The sequence below is a fragment of the Triticum urartu genome, chromosome 7A (assembly GCF_056163025.1).
Source record: "Triticum urartu cultivar PI428250 chromosome 7A, HENAU_Tu73, whole genome shotgun sequence".
Classification (NCBI taxonomy): domain Eukaryota; kingdom Viridiplantae; phylum Streptophyta; class Magnoliopsida; order Poales; family Poaceae; genus Triticum; species Triticum urartu.
The window spans coordinates 145,886,378-145,900,941 of record NC_141879.1 but is presented as its reverse complement, the minus strand read 5'-3'; positions in this window follow the sequence as shown (position 1 = coordinate 145,900,941).

Sequence of the window (14,564 nt, the reverse complement as noted above, 5' to 3'; positions counted from 1 at the left end):
CAACCAACACATAGAACCTCAAAGAGTGCCCCAAAGTTTCTACCGGAGAATCACGATGAAAACGTGTGCCAACCCCTATGCATAGGTTCATGGGCGGAACCCACAAGTTGGTCACCAAAACATACATCAAGTGAATCACATGATATCCCATTGTCACCACAGATATGCACGGCAAGACATACATCAAGTGTTTTCAAATTTTTAAAGACTCAATCTGATAAGATAACTTCAAAGGGGAAACTCAATCCATTACAAGAGAGTAGAGGGAGAGGAGAAACAAAAGATCCAACTATAATAGCAAAGCTCACGATACATCAAGATCGTATCACCGCAAGAACACGAGAGAGAGAGAGATCAAACACATAGCTACTGGTACATACCCTCAGCCCCGAGGGAGAACGACTCCCTCCTCGTCATGGAGAGCACCGGGATGATGAAGATGGCCACCGGAGAGGGATTCCCCCTCCAGCAGGGTGCTGGAACGGGTCTAGATTGGTTTTCGGTGGCTACGGAGGCTTCTGACGGCGGAACTCCCGATCTATTGTGCTCCCCGATCGTTTTAGGGTATATGGAGATATATTGGCGGAAGAAGTACGGCAGGGGAGCCACGAGGGGCCCACGAGGGTGGAGGGCGCGCCCAGGGGGTGAGCGCGCCCCCTGCCTCGTGGCTTCCTCGTTGAACCCCTTATGTGCAAGTCTTCTGGGTTTCTTCTGGTCCAAAAATAAGTTTCGTGAAGTTTCACGTCAGTTGGACCCCGTTAGATTTTCCTTTTTCGCGAAACCCTAAAATAGGCAAAAAAACAGAAACTGGCACTGGGCTCTGGGTTAATAGGTTAGTCCCAAAAATCATATAATAGTGTATAATAAAGCCCATAAACATCCAAAACAGAAGATAATATAGCATGGAGCAATCAAAAATTATAGATACGTTGGAGACGTATCAGCATCCCCAAGCTTAATTCCTGCTCGTCCTCGAGTAGGTAAAAGATAAAAACAGAATTTTTGATGCCGAGTGCTACTTGGCATAATGTAATTCTTCTTAATTGTGGCATGAATATTCAGATCCAAAAGATTCAAGATAAAAGTTCATATTGACATAAAAAATAATAATACTTCAAGCATACTAACTAAGCAATTATGTCCTCTCGAAATATCATGGCCAAAGAAAGTTCATCCCTACAAAATCATATAGTTTAGTAATGCTCCATTTTCGTCACACAAGAATGCTCTCATCATGCACAACCCCGATGACAAGCCAAGCAATTGTTTCATACTTTAGTAATCTCAAACCTATAAACTTTCACACAATATATGAGCGCGAGCCATGGACATAGCACTATGGGTGGAATAGAATATGATGATGGGGGTTATGTGGAGAAGACAAAAAGGAGAAAGTCTCACATCAACAAGGCTAATCAATGGGCTATGGAGATGCCCATCGACTGATGTTAATGCAAGGAGTAGGGATTGCCATGCAACGGATGCAATAGAGCTATAAATGTATGAAAGCTCAACAAAAGAAACTAAGTGGGTGTGCATCCAACTTGCTTGCTCACGAAGACCTAGGGCACTTGAGGAGGCCCATTGTTGGAATATACAAGCCAAGTTCTATAATGAAAAATTCCCACTAGTATATGAAAGTGACAAAACAAGAGACTCTCTATCATGAAGATCATGGTGCTACTTTGAAGCACAAGTGTGGCAAAGGATAGTAGCATTGTCCCTTCTCTCTTTTTCTCTCATTTTCATTTTTTCATTCATTTTTTTGGGCCTTCTTTTTTTATGGCCTTTCTCTTTTTTGGGGGGCCTTCTCTTTTTATTTATGGCCTTTCTCTTTTTTTATTCCTCACTTGGGACAATGCTCTAGAAAATGATGATCATCACACTTCTATTTATTTACAACTCAATGATTACAACTCGATACTAGAACAAAGTATGACTCTATATGAATGCCTCCGGCGGTGTACCGGGATATGCAATGAACCAAGAGTGACATGTATGAAAGAATTATGAACGGTGGCTTTGCCACAAATACTATGTCAACTACATGATCATGCTAAGCAATATGACAATGATGAATGTGTCATGATAAACGGGATGGTGGAAAGTTGCATGGCAAAATATCTCGGAATGGCTATGGAAATGCCATAATAGGTAGGTATGGTGGCTGTTTTGAGGAAGATATAAGGAGGTTTATGTGTGACAGAGCGTATCATATCATGGGGTTTGGATGCACCGGCGAAGTTTGCACCAACTCTCAATGTGAGAAAGGGAAATGCACGGTACCGAAGAGGCTAGCAATGATGGAAGGGTGAGAGTGCGTATAATCCATGGACTCAACATTAGTCATAAAGAACTCATATACTTATTGCAAAAATCTACAAGTCATCAAAAACCTCGGCACTACGCACATGCTCCTATGGGGATAGATTGGTAGGAAAAGACCATCGCTCGTCCCCGACCGCCACTCATAAGGAAGACAATCAAATAACACCTCATGTATCAAATTTGTTACATAACGTTTACCATACGTGCATGCTACGGGACTTGCAAACTTCAACACAAGAACTTCTCAAATTCACAACTACTCAACTAGCACGACTTTGATATTATTACCTCCATATCTCAAAACAATCATCAAGCATCAAACTTCTCTTAGTATTCAAAACACTCATAAGAATTTTTTTCTACTAATCTTGAATGCCTAGCATATTAGGATTATTTAAGAAAATTACCATGCTATTTAAGACTCTCAAAATAATATAAGTGAAGCACGAGAATTCATCTATTTCTACAAAATAAAACCACCACCGTGCTCTAAAAAAGATATAAGTGAAGTACTAGAGCAAATGACAAACTACTCCGAAAGATATAAGTGAAGATCAATGAGTAGTCAAATAATTATGCAACTATGTGAAGACTCTCTAACATTTAATAATTTCAGATCTTGGTATTTTATTCAAATAGCAAGCAAAACAAAATAAAATGACATCTAAGAATAGCAAACATCATGTGAAGAAGCAAAAACTTAGGATCAACCGATACTAACCGATAGTTGTTGAAGAAGAAAGGTGGGATGCCAACCGGGGCATCCCCAAGCTTAGACGCTTGAGACTTCTTGAAATATTATCTTTGGGTGCCTTGGGCATCCCCAAGCTTGAGCTTTTGCGTCTCCTTAATTCCTCTCATATCACGGTCTCCCTAAATCTCAAAAGCTTCATCCACACAAAACTCAACAAGGACTCGTGAGATAAGTTAGTATAAACCATTGCAAAAACCTTATCATACTCTATTGTAGCAAATCACTATAATTATTATTCAACATTGCATACTAAATTCCTCTGCATATTTAATAGTCCTATCGTCAAATAGAATCATTAAAGAAGCAAACATATGCAAACAATGCAAACAAAACAGCAATCTGCCTAAACAGGACAGTCTGTAAAGAGTGCAGCAAGATCCATACTTCCCTAACTCCAAAATTATGAAAGAAAAATCCCACTGTAGTAAATTTATCAGAGCTTAATATTCAAAAGGTTTCCACATTTTATCACATTCTGACTTTCCTAGGGAATTATTGCAACAGCGATAAACTTTCTGTTTTCAAACAGCAACATGAAGACTTGTAACAGAGGCATAGTAAAGACTATTGATGTCTACTGCACAACCTTCTTCTTGTAGACGTTGTTGGGCCTCCAAGTGCAAAGGTTTGTAGGACAGTAGCAAATTTCCCTCAAGTGGATGACCTAAGGTTTATCAATCCGTAGGAGGCGTAGGATGAAGATGGTCTCTCTCAAGCAACCCTGCAACCAAATAACAAAGAGTATCTTGTGTCCCCAACACACCCAATACAATGGTAAATTGTATAGGTGCACTAGTTCGGCGAAGAGATGGTGATACAAGTGCAATATGGATGGTAGATAAAGGTATTTGTAATCTGAAATTATAAAAACAGCAAGGTAACTAATGGTAAAAGTGAGCGTAAACGGTATTGCAATGCGTTGAAACAAGGCCTGGGGTTCAGAATTTCGCTAGTGTAAGTTCCCTCAACAATGATAACATAATTGGATCACATAACTATCCCTCAACATGCAACAAAGAGTCACTCCAAAGTCACTAATAGTGGAGAACGGACGAAGAGATTATGGTAGGGTACGAAACCACCTCAAAGTTATTCTTTCCAATCAATCCGTTGGGCTATTCCTAGAGTTCGTACTAGAATAACACCTTAAGACACAAATCAACCAAAACCCTAATGTCACCTAGATACTCCAATGTCACCTCAAGTATCCGTGGGTATGATTATACGATATGCATCACACAATCTCAGATTCATCTATTCAACCAACACATAGAACCTCAAAGAGTGCCCCAAAGTTTCTACTGGAGAATCACAACGAAAACGTGTGCCAACCCCTATGCATAGGTTCATGGGTGGAACCCGCAAGTTGATCACCAAAACATACATCAAGTGAATCACGTGGTATCCCATTGTCACCACAGATACGCACGGCAAGACATACATCAAGTGTTCTCAAATCTTTAAAGACTCAATCCGATAAAATTACTTCAAATGGAAACTCAATTCATTACAAGAGAGTAGAGGGGGAGGAGAAACATCATAGGATCCAAATATAATAGCAAAGCTCACGATACATCAAGATCGTGCCAAACCAAGAACACGAGAGAGAGAGATCAAACACATAGCTACTGGTACATACCCTCAGCCCCGAGGGAGAACTACTCCCTCCTCGTCATGGAGAGCACCGGGATGATGAAGATGGCCACCGGAGAGGGATTGCCCCCTCCGGCAGGGTGCCGAAACGGGTCTAGATTGGTTTTCGGTGGCTACGGAGGCTTCTGGCGGCGGAACTCCCGATCTATTTTCTGTTCTGGAAGTTTTAGGGTACGTGAGTATATATGGGTGCAGGAAGTACGTCGGTGGAGCTTCGGGGGCCCCACGAGGCAGGGGGCACGCCCTAGGGGGCCCCTACCCTTGTGAGCACCTCCCTTGGCTTCTGACGTGGGGTCCAAGTCCATCCGGTAGCTTTCCTTCCAAAAATAACTTCTCCAGTTGATTTCGTTCCGTTTCGACTCGGTTTGATATTCCTCTTCTTCGAAACACTGAAATAGGCAAAAAACAGCAATTCTGGGCTAGGCCTCCGGTTAATAGGTTATAAAAGTGGATAATAAAGCCCAATATTGCCCAAAACAGTAGATAACATAGCATGGAGCAATCAAAAATTATAGATACGTTGGAGACGTATCAAGCATCCCCAAGCTTAATTCTTGCTCGTCCTCGAGTAGGTAAATGATAAAAACAGAATTTTTGATGCGGAGTGCTACTTGGCATAATTTCAATGTAATTCTTCTTAATTGTGGTATGAATATTCAGATCCGGAAGATTCAAGACAAAAGTTCATATTGACATAAGAATGATAATACTTCAAGCATACTAACTAAGAAATTATGTGTTCTCAAAATAACATGGCCAAAGAAAGTTCATCCCTACAAAATCATATAGTTTAGTCATGTTTCATTTTCGTCACACAAGAATGCTCTCATCATGCACAACCCCGATGACAAGCCAAGCAATTGTTTCATACTTTAGTAATCTCAAACTCATAAACCTTCACGCAATACATGAGCGCGAGCCATGGACATAGCACTATGGGTGGAATAGAATATGATGATGGGGGTTATGTGGAGAAGACAAAAAGGAGAAAGTCTCACATCAACGAGGCTAATCAATGGGCTATGGAGATGCCCATCGATTGATGTTAATGCAAGGAGTAGGGATTGCCATGCAACGGATGCACTAGAGCTATAAATGTATGAAAGCTCAACAAAAGAAACTAAGTGGGTGTGCATCCAACTTGCTTGCTCACGAAGACCTAGGGCACTTGAGGAGGCCCATTGTTGGAATATACAAGCCAAGTTCTATAATGAAAAATTCCCACTAGTATATGAAAGTGACAAAACAAGAGACTCTCTACTATGAAGATCATGGTGCTACTTTGAAGCACAAGTGTGGTAAAAGGATAGTAGCATTGTCCCATTCTCTATTTTTCTCTCATTTTCATTTTTTTGGGGTCTTCTCTTTTTTATGGCCTTTCTCTCTTTTTTTGGGCCTTCTCTTTTTTATGGCCTTTCTCTTTTTTATTTTTTTATTCTTCACTTGGGACAATGCTCTAGAAAATGATGATCATCACACTTATATTTATTTACAACTCAATGATTACAACTCAATACTAGAACAAAGATGACTCTATATGAATGCCTCCGGCGGTGTACCGGGATTGCGATGAATCAAGTGTGACATGTATGAAAAATTATGGATGGTGGCTTTGCCACAAATACGATGTCAACTACATGATATGCAAAGCAATATGACAATGATGATGCGTGTCATAATAAACGGAATGGTGGAAAGTTGCATGGCAATATATCTCGGAATGACTATGGAAATGCCATAATAGGTAGGTATGGTGGCTGTTTTGAGGAATATATAAGGAGGATTATGTGTGAAAGAGCGTATCATATCACGGGGTTTGGATGCACCGGCGAAGTTTGCACCAACTCTCAATGTGAGAAAGGGCAATGCACGGTACCGAAGAGGCTAGCAATGATGGAAGGGTGAGAGTGCGTATAATCCATGGACTCAACATTAGTCATAAAGAACTCACATACTGATGACCCACAAGTATAGGGGATCTATCGTAGTCCTTTTGATAAGTAAGAGTGTCGAACCCAACGAGGAGCAGAAGGAAATGATAAGCAGTTTTCAGCAAGGTATTCTCTGCAAGTACTGAAATAAGTGGTAACAGATAGTTTTGTCACAAGATAAATTGTAACGAGCAACAAGTAACAAAAGTGAATAAAGTGCAGCAAGGTGGCCCAATCCTTTTTATAGCAAAGGAAAAGCCGGAACAAACTCTTATAATAGGAAAAGCGCTTCCGAGGACACATGGGAATATCTTCAAGCTAGTTTTCATCACGCTCATATGATTCGCGTTCGATACTTTGATAATTTGATATGTGGGTGGACCGGTGCTTGGGTGTTGTCCTTACTTGAACAAGCATCCAACTTATGATTAACCTCTATTGCAAGCATCCGCAACTACAACAAAAGTATTAAGGTAAACCTAACCATAGCATGAAACATATGGATCCAAATCGACCCCTTACGAAGCAACGCATAGACTAGGGTTTAAGCTTCTGTCACTCTAGCAACCCGGCATCTACTTATTACTTCCCAATGCATTCCTCTATGCCCAAATAATGGTGAAGTGTTATGTAGTCGACATTCACATAACACCACTAGAGGCTAGACAACATACATCTTATCAAAATATCAAACGAATACCAAATTCACATGACTACTAATAGCAAGACTTCTCCCTTGTCCTCGAGAACAAACGTAATTACTCACAAAGCATATTCATGTTCATAATCAGAGGGGTAATAATATGCATATAGGATCTGAACATATGATCTTCCACCAAATAAACCAACTAGCATCAACTACAAAGAGTAATCAACACTACTAGCAACCTACTAGCACCAATCCCGGACTTTGAGACAAGAATTGGATATAAGAGATGAACTAGGGTTTGGAGATGAGATGGTGTTGGTGAAGATGTTGATGGAGATTGCCCTCTCCCGATGAGAGGAGCGTTGGTGATGACGATGGTGATGATTTCGCCCTCCCGGAGGGAAGTATCCCCGGCAGAATAGCTCTGCCAGAGCTCTAGATTGGTTCCGCCAAGGTTCCGCCTTGTGGCGGCGGAGTTTCGTCCCGAAAAGTTCCTTCTTATTTTTTTCTCATCGAAAGACTTCATATAGGAGAAGATGGACGTCGGAGAACCACCAGGGGGCCCACGAGGTAGGGTGCGCGCCCTAGGGGGGGCGCCCCCACCCTCGTGAGCAGGGTGTGGGCCCCCTGGCCTTCGTCTTTGGCGAGGATTTTTCTTTATTTATTTTAAGATGTTCCGTGGAGTTTCAGGACTTTTGGAGTTGCGCAGAATAGGTCTCTAATATTTGCTCCTTTTCCAGCCCAGAATTCCAGCTGCCTGCATTCTGCCTCCTTATGTAAACCTTGTAAAATAAGAGAGAATAGCCATAAGTATTGTGACATAAAGTGAAATAACAGTCCATAATGCAATAAATATCGATATAAAAGCATGATGCAAAATGGACGTATCAACTCCCCCAAGCTTAGACCTCGCTTGTCCTCAAGCGAAAAGCCGATAACAATAAATATGTCCTCATGTTTAGAGGTAGAGGCGTCGATAAAAATAAAAATACGGACATGAAGGCATCATGATTATTCTCATAACAGCAACATATATAGATTTTGTCATATGATTACTTATGTTCAAGTGATGATCCATTCACAATGCAAAAGTATAAATCATAAACCTTATTGGGCTCCGACAAACTATAATCTCAGTCATTGAAGCAATTGCAATTTATCATAACATCGGAAAGAGTCTATGTTAGAGCTAAAAAGCAAGTCCACATACTCAACTATCATTTAGTCCTCCATAATTGCTAACACTCACGCAATACTTGTGGTTACAGAGTTTTAATCGGACACAGAGAAAGATAGGGGCTTATAGTTTTGCCCCACAACCTTTTACCTCAAGGGTAATGTCAACAATAATGGTTCATGCTCCCCTATATCCAATTAGATATATATATATATATATATCATGTTCTTTCCAACATGCTGAGCTTGCCAAAGGATAAAATAAAAAATAAAAGGTGAAGATCACCATGACTCTTGCATAAGGTAGAAGATAATAATAAAGGATAGGCCCTTCGCAGAGGGAAGCAGAGGTTGCCATGCGCTTTTATGGTTGGATGCATAAAATCTCAATGCGAAAGAACGTCACTTTATATTGCCCCTTGTGATATGAACCTTTATTATGCAGTCCGTCGCTTTTATTACTTCCACATCACAAGATCGTATAAAGCTTATTTCTCCCACACCAATCAATCATACATATTTAGAGCAATTTTTATTGCTTTGCACCGATGACAACTTACTTGAAGGATCTTACTCAATCCATAGGTAGATATGGTGGACACTCATGGCAAAACTGGTTTAAGGGTATTTGGAAGCACAAGTAGTATTTCTACTTGGTGCTGAGAATTTGGCTAGCATGAGGGGGAAAGGCAAGCTCAACAAGTTAGAGGATCCATGACAACATACTTTATCTCAGATATAAGAAAGACATAACTCATTACGTTGTCTTCCTTGTCCAACATCAACCCTTTAGCATGACATATTTTAATGAGTGCTCCCAATCATAAAAGATGTCAATGATAATATATCTATATGTGAAAACCTCTCTTTCCTTATTACTTCTTATTAATTGCAACAATGACCAAAGCTATGTCTGCCAACTCCCAACAACTTTTAATCATCATACTCTTTCTATGTGAAGTCATTACTCTCAATAAGATCAATATGAACTCTTTGTTTCTTTTTATTCTTTTCTTCTCTCTTTTATTCACCCAAGATCATGGCAAAATAATCAAGCCCTTGACTCAACACTAATCTTTATTATATATAGCTCACAGACTCGATTACAAAGAGAGATCATAAAGCAAACTCAAAACTAGATCATGCCATAAACTTTATTCTACCAGATCAAGATACTACTATTAGAATCGAACTAAGAAAAATGGTAAAGATAGGAGTTGTGATTGTGATACGATACCGGGGCATCTCCCCCAAGCTTGGCAGTTGCCAAGGGGAGTGCCCATACCCATGTGATTATGTCTCCTTTGTCGGTGAAGAAGGTGGAGGTGACGGATAATCGCACATCGAGCGTAAGAGGTCCTCCAGCTTGCGAATAATGCCCTTGAGTGCGACAATATGCTCCTTCAACAAAATATTTTCTTGTGTGAGATACTTGTTTTGTATACAAGCTAACTCAATCATCTTGAAAGCTTCGATCTCAGTTGGGGTAAGAAGGTTATGATCAAGTTGAAGTATGTCTTTTGCTGCTGGAGCTTGATCCTCCGTGGCCTTCTTGATCCTTTCATCCTTGTTGACCCTCGTGGGTTCTTCCCTATTCAAATCTATCTTCATTAGCCAAGCATCGTTGTCACCATTGTTGGAGGAGGGAGATGACATGATGCCTAGCCTGGAAAACCCTGACAGAAAACAGCTCGAAACAAGAACAGAGGAGGTTTGCGTAATACGGGAGTCAAAACCTTCGGGAGGTTATGTAATGAATTTTTACCGACCAATACGTAACGTGCAAGAAAACGGAGTCCGGAAGGCACACGAGGTGCTCACGAGGTTGGGGGGCGCGCCCAGAGGGGTAGGGCGCGCCCACCACCCTCGTGGGGCCCTCGTGTCCTTCCCGGACTGCTACTTATTTTTCTATTTTTCTAAATATTCCAAAACGGAGAAATATTGCCTTAAAAATTGTTTTGGAGTCGGTTTACTTACCGTACCACATACCTATTCCTTTTCGGAGTCCGAAACGGTCTAGAAGGTGTCCCTTATGTATTCCTCCAGGGTTACGGTTTCAATAATATTGGTTACAACATTTATGGGATTACCTGAGATATAATGTTTGATTCTTTGACCGTTTACCACCTTCGGATTTGTGCCTTCGAAGTTGTTGATCTTTATGGCACCGGAACGATAGACCTCTTCGATAACATAGGGGCCTTCCCATTTAGAGAGAAGTTTTCCTGCAAAAAATCTTAAACGAGAGTTGTATAGCAATACATAATCACCTACATTAAACTCACGCTTTTGTATCCTTTTGTCATGCCATCTTTTAACCTTTTCTTTAAACAACTTGGCATTTTCATAAGCTTGGGTTCTCCATTCATCGAGTGAGTTAATATCAAATAACCTCTTCTCACCGGCAAGTTTAAAATCATAGTTGAGCTCTTTAATAGCCCAATATGCCTTATGTTCTAGTTCGAGAGGTAAGTGACATGCTTTTCCATAAACCATTTTATACGGAGACATACCCATAGGATTTTTGTATGCAGTTCTATAAGCCCATAATGCATCATCAAGTTTCTTGGACCAATTCTTTCTAGACCTATTAACAGTCTTTTGCAAAATTAATTTGAGCTCTCTATTGCTCAACTCTACTTGACCACTAGACTGTGGGTGATAAGGAGATGCAATTCTATGATTAACATCATATTTAGCAAGCATTTTACGGAAAGCACCATGAATAAAGTGTGAACCACCATCAGTCATTAAATATCTAGGGACTCCAAACCTCGGGAAAATAACTTCCTTAAGCATTTTAATAGAAGTGTTATGATCAGCACTAGTAGTTGGAATAGCTTCTACCCACTTAGTAACGTAATCAACAGCAACTAGAATATGTGTGTATCCATTAGAGGCAGGAAAAGGTCCCATATAATCAAAGCCCCAAACATCAAACGGTTCAATAACAAGAGAATAATTCATAGGCATTTCTCGACATCTACTAATATTACCAATTCTTTAACATTCATCACAAGACAAGACAAACTTACGTGCATCCTTGAAGAGAGTAGGCCAATAAAAACCAGATTGCAATACCTTATGTGCAGTTCTATCTCCAGCATGGTGTCCTCCATAAGCCTCGGAATGATGCTTGCATAGGATCTATTCCTGTTCATGCTCAGGTACACAACGTCTAATAACACCATCTACTCCTTTATAAAGATGTGGGTCATCCCAAGAGTAATGTCTTAAATCATAGAAAAACTTTTTCTTTTGCTGGTATGTAAAGCTAGGGGGTATAAACTTAGCAACAATATAATTATCATAATCATCATACCATGGAGTACTACGAGAAGTACTTATAACATTTAATTGTTCATCAGGAAAGCTATCATTAATAGGTAGTGGGTCATCAAGAATATTTTCTAACCTAGACAAGTTGTCTGCAACGGGGTTCTCAGCTCCCTTTCTATCAACAATATGCAAATCAAATTCTTGTAGCAAGAGAACCCATCTAATAAGTCTAGGTTTAGCATCTTTCTTTTCCATAAGGTATTTAATAGCAGCATGATCAGTGTGAATAGTTACCTTAGAATCAACAATATAAGGTCTGAACTTATCACAAGCAAATACAACTGCTAAAAGCTCTTTTTCAGTAGTAGCATAATTTCTTTGAGCATTGTATAGAGTCTTACTAGCATAATGAATAACATTTAATTTCTTATCAACTCTTTGCCCTAGAACAGCACCTACAGCATAATCACTAGCATCACACATAATTTCAAAGGGTAAATTCCAATCAGGTGGCTGAACAACAGGTGCAGAGACTAATGCTTTCTTAAGTGTTTCAAATGCTTCTACACAATCATCATCAAAGACAAATGGTATATATTTTTGCAATAAATTAGTCAGAGGCCGAGAAATTTTTGAGAAGTCCTTAATGAACCTCCTATAAAATCCGGCGTGACTAAGGAAACTTCTTATACCTTTGATGTCCTTGGGACATGGCATCTTTTCAATAGCATCGACCTTGGCTTTATCAACTTCAATACCTCTTTCAGAAACTTTATGCCCCAAGACAATACCTTCATTAACCATAAAGTGGCACTTTTCCCAATTCAAGACAAGATTAGTTTCTTCACATCTCTGCAAAACTTGATCAAGATTGCTCAAGCAATCATCAAAAGAGGAACCATAGATGGAAAAAATCGTCCATGAAAACCTCACAATTTTTTTCACAAAAGTCAGAGAATATAGCCATCGTGCATCTTTGATAGGTAGCAGGTGCATTACATAAACCAAAAGGCATACGTCTATAAGCAAAAGTACCAAAAGGGCATGTAAAAGTAGTCTTTGATTGATCTCTAGCCGACACAGGTATTTGAGAGAAACCAGAATAACCATCTAGAAAGCAATAGTGTGTATGTTTGCATAATCTTTCTAGCATTTGATCAATAAAAGGTAAGGGGTAATGATCTTTCTTAGTAGCTTTATTTAATTTGCGGAAATCAATTACCATCCTATAACCTGTGATAATTCTTTGTGGAATCTATTCATCTTTATCATTAGGAACAACTGTAATACCTCCCTTCTTAGGGACACAATGGACAGGACTTACCCACTCACTATCAGCAATGGGATAGATTATACCTACCTCTATAAGCTTTAGTATTTCTTTTCTTACCACTTCTTTCATTTTAGGATTCAGACGTCGTTGAGGATCACGAACTGGTTTGGTATCTGCTTCCAAATTTATTTTATGTTGACATAGAGTGGGACTAATGCCCTTAAGATCATCAAGAGTATATCCAATAGCAGCATGATGCTTCTTCAGAGTTTTCAATAATCTTTCTTCTTCATGCTCTGAAAGGTTAGCACTAATAATAACAGGATATATCTTCTTTTCATCAAGATAAGCATATTTAAGATTATCAGGAAACGGTTTAAGCTCAAACACGGGATCACCCTTGGGTGGAGGAGGATCCCCTAAAATTTCAATAGGCAAATTGTGTTGCAGAATAGGTTCCTGTTTAAAGAATACTTCATCTATTTTCCTTCTTTCATTCATGAACATATCATTTTCATGGTCTAGCAAATAGTGTTCTAAAGGATCACTAGGAGGTACGACAATAGAAGCAAGACCAATAATTTCATCCTTACTAGGTAATTCTTCCTCACGATGTTGTTTACTAAATTTAGAGAAATTAAACTCGTGAACCATATCATCCAAGCCAACAGTAACAACATTCTTTGTGCAATCTATGGTAGCATTAACAGTATTTAAGAAGGGTCTACCAAATATAATGGAACAAAAGTTATCTTGTGGGGAACCAAGAACAAGAAAATCAGCAGGATATTTAGTTTTCCCACACAAGACTTCGACATCTCTAACAATTCCCATTGGTGAAATAGTATATCTATTGGCAAGTTTAATTGTGAAATCAATACCTTCTAACTCAGCAGGTGCAATTTCATTCCTAATTTCTTCGTATAAAGTATGCGGTATAACACTAGCACTCGCACCCATATCACATAAGCCATGATAACAATGATCTCCTATTTTAACAGAAATAACAGGCACGCCTACCACAGGTCCGTGTTTATCTTTAGCACAAGGTTTAACAATTCTAGCAGTTTCACCTTCGAACTGAATAACATGCCCATCAATATTATCAGACAAGAGATCTTTAACAATAGCAATATTAGGTTCTACTTTAACTTGCTCAGGAGGTGTATAAGTTCTAATATTGCTTTTACGAACAATAGTTGAAGCTTTAGCATGATCCTTTATTCTAACAGGGAAAGGTGGTTTCTCAACATAAGAAGTAGGAACAATAGGATCATTATAAGTGACAGTCTTTTCTTCAACCTTAATAGGTGCAGCTACTTTTACTTCTATGGGAGGATGATATTTAAACCACTTCTCCTTAGGGAGATCAACATAAGTAGCAAAAGATTCACAGAAAGAAGCTACTATCTCAGAGTCAAGTCCATATATAGTAAAAACTCACGGAAAATATCGGTATCCATAAAAGATTTAACACAATCAAACTTAGGTGTCATACCTGACTCCTTACCTTCGTCGAGG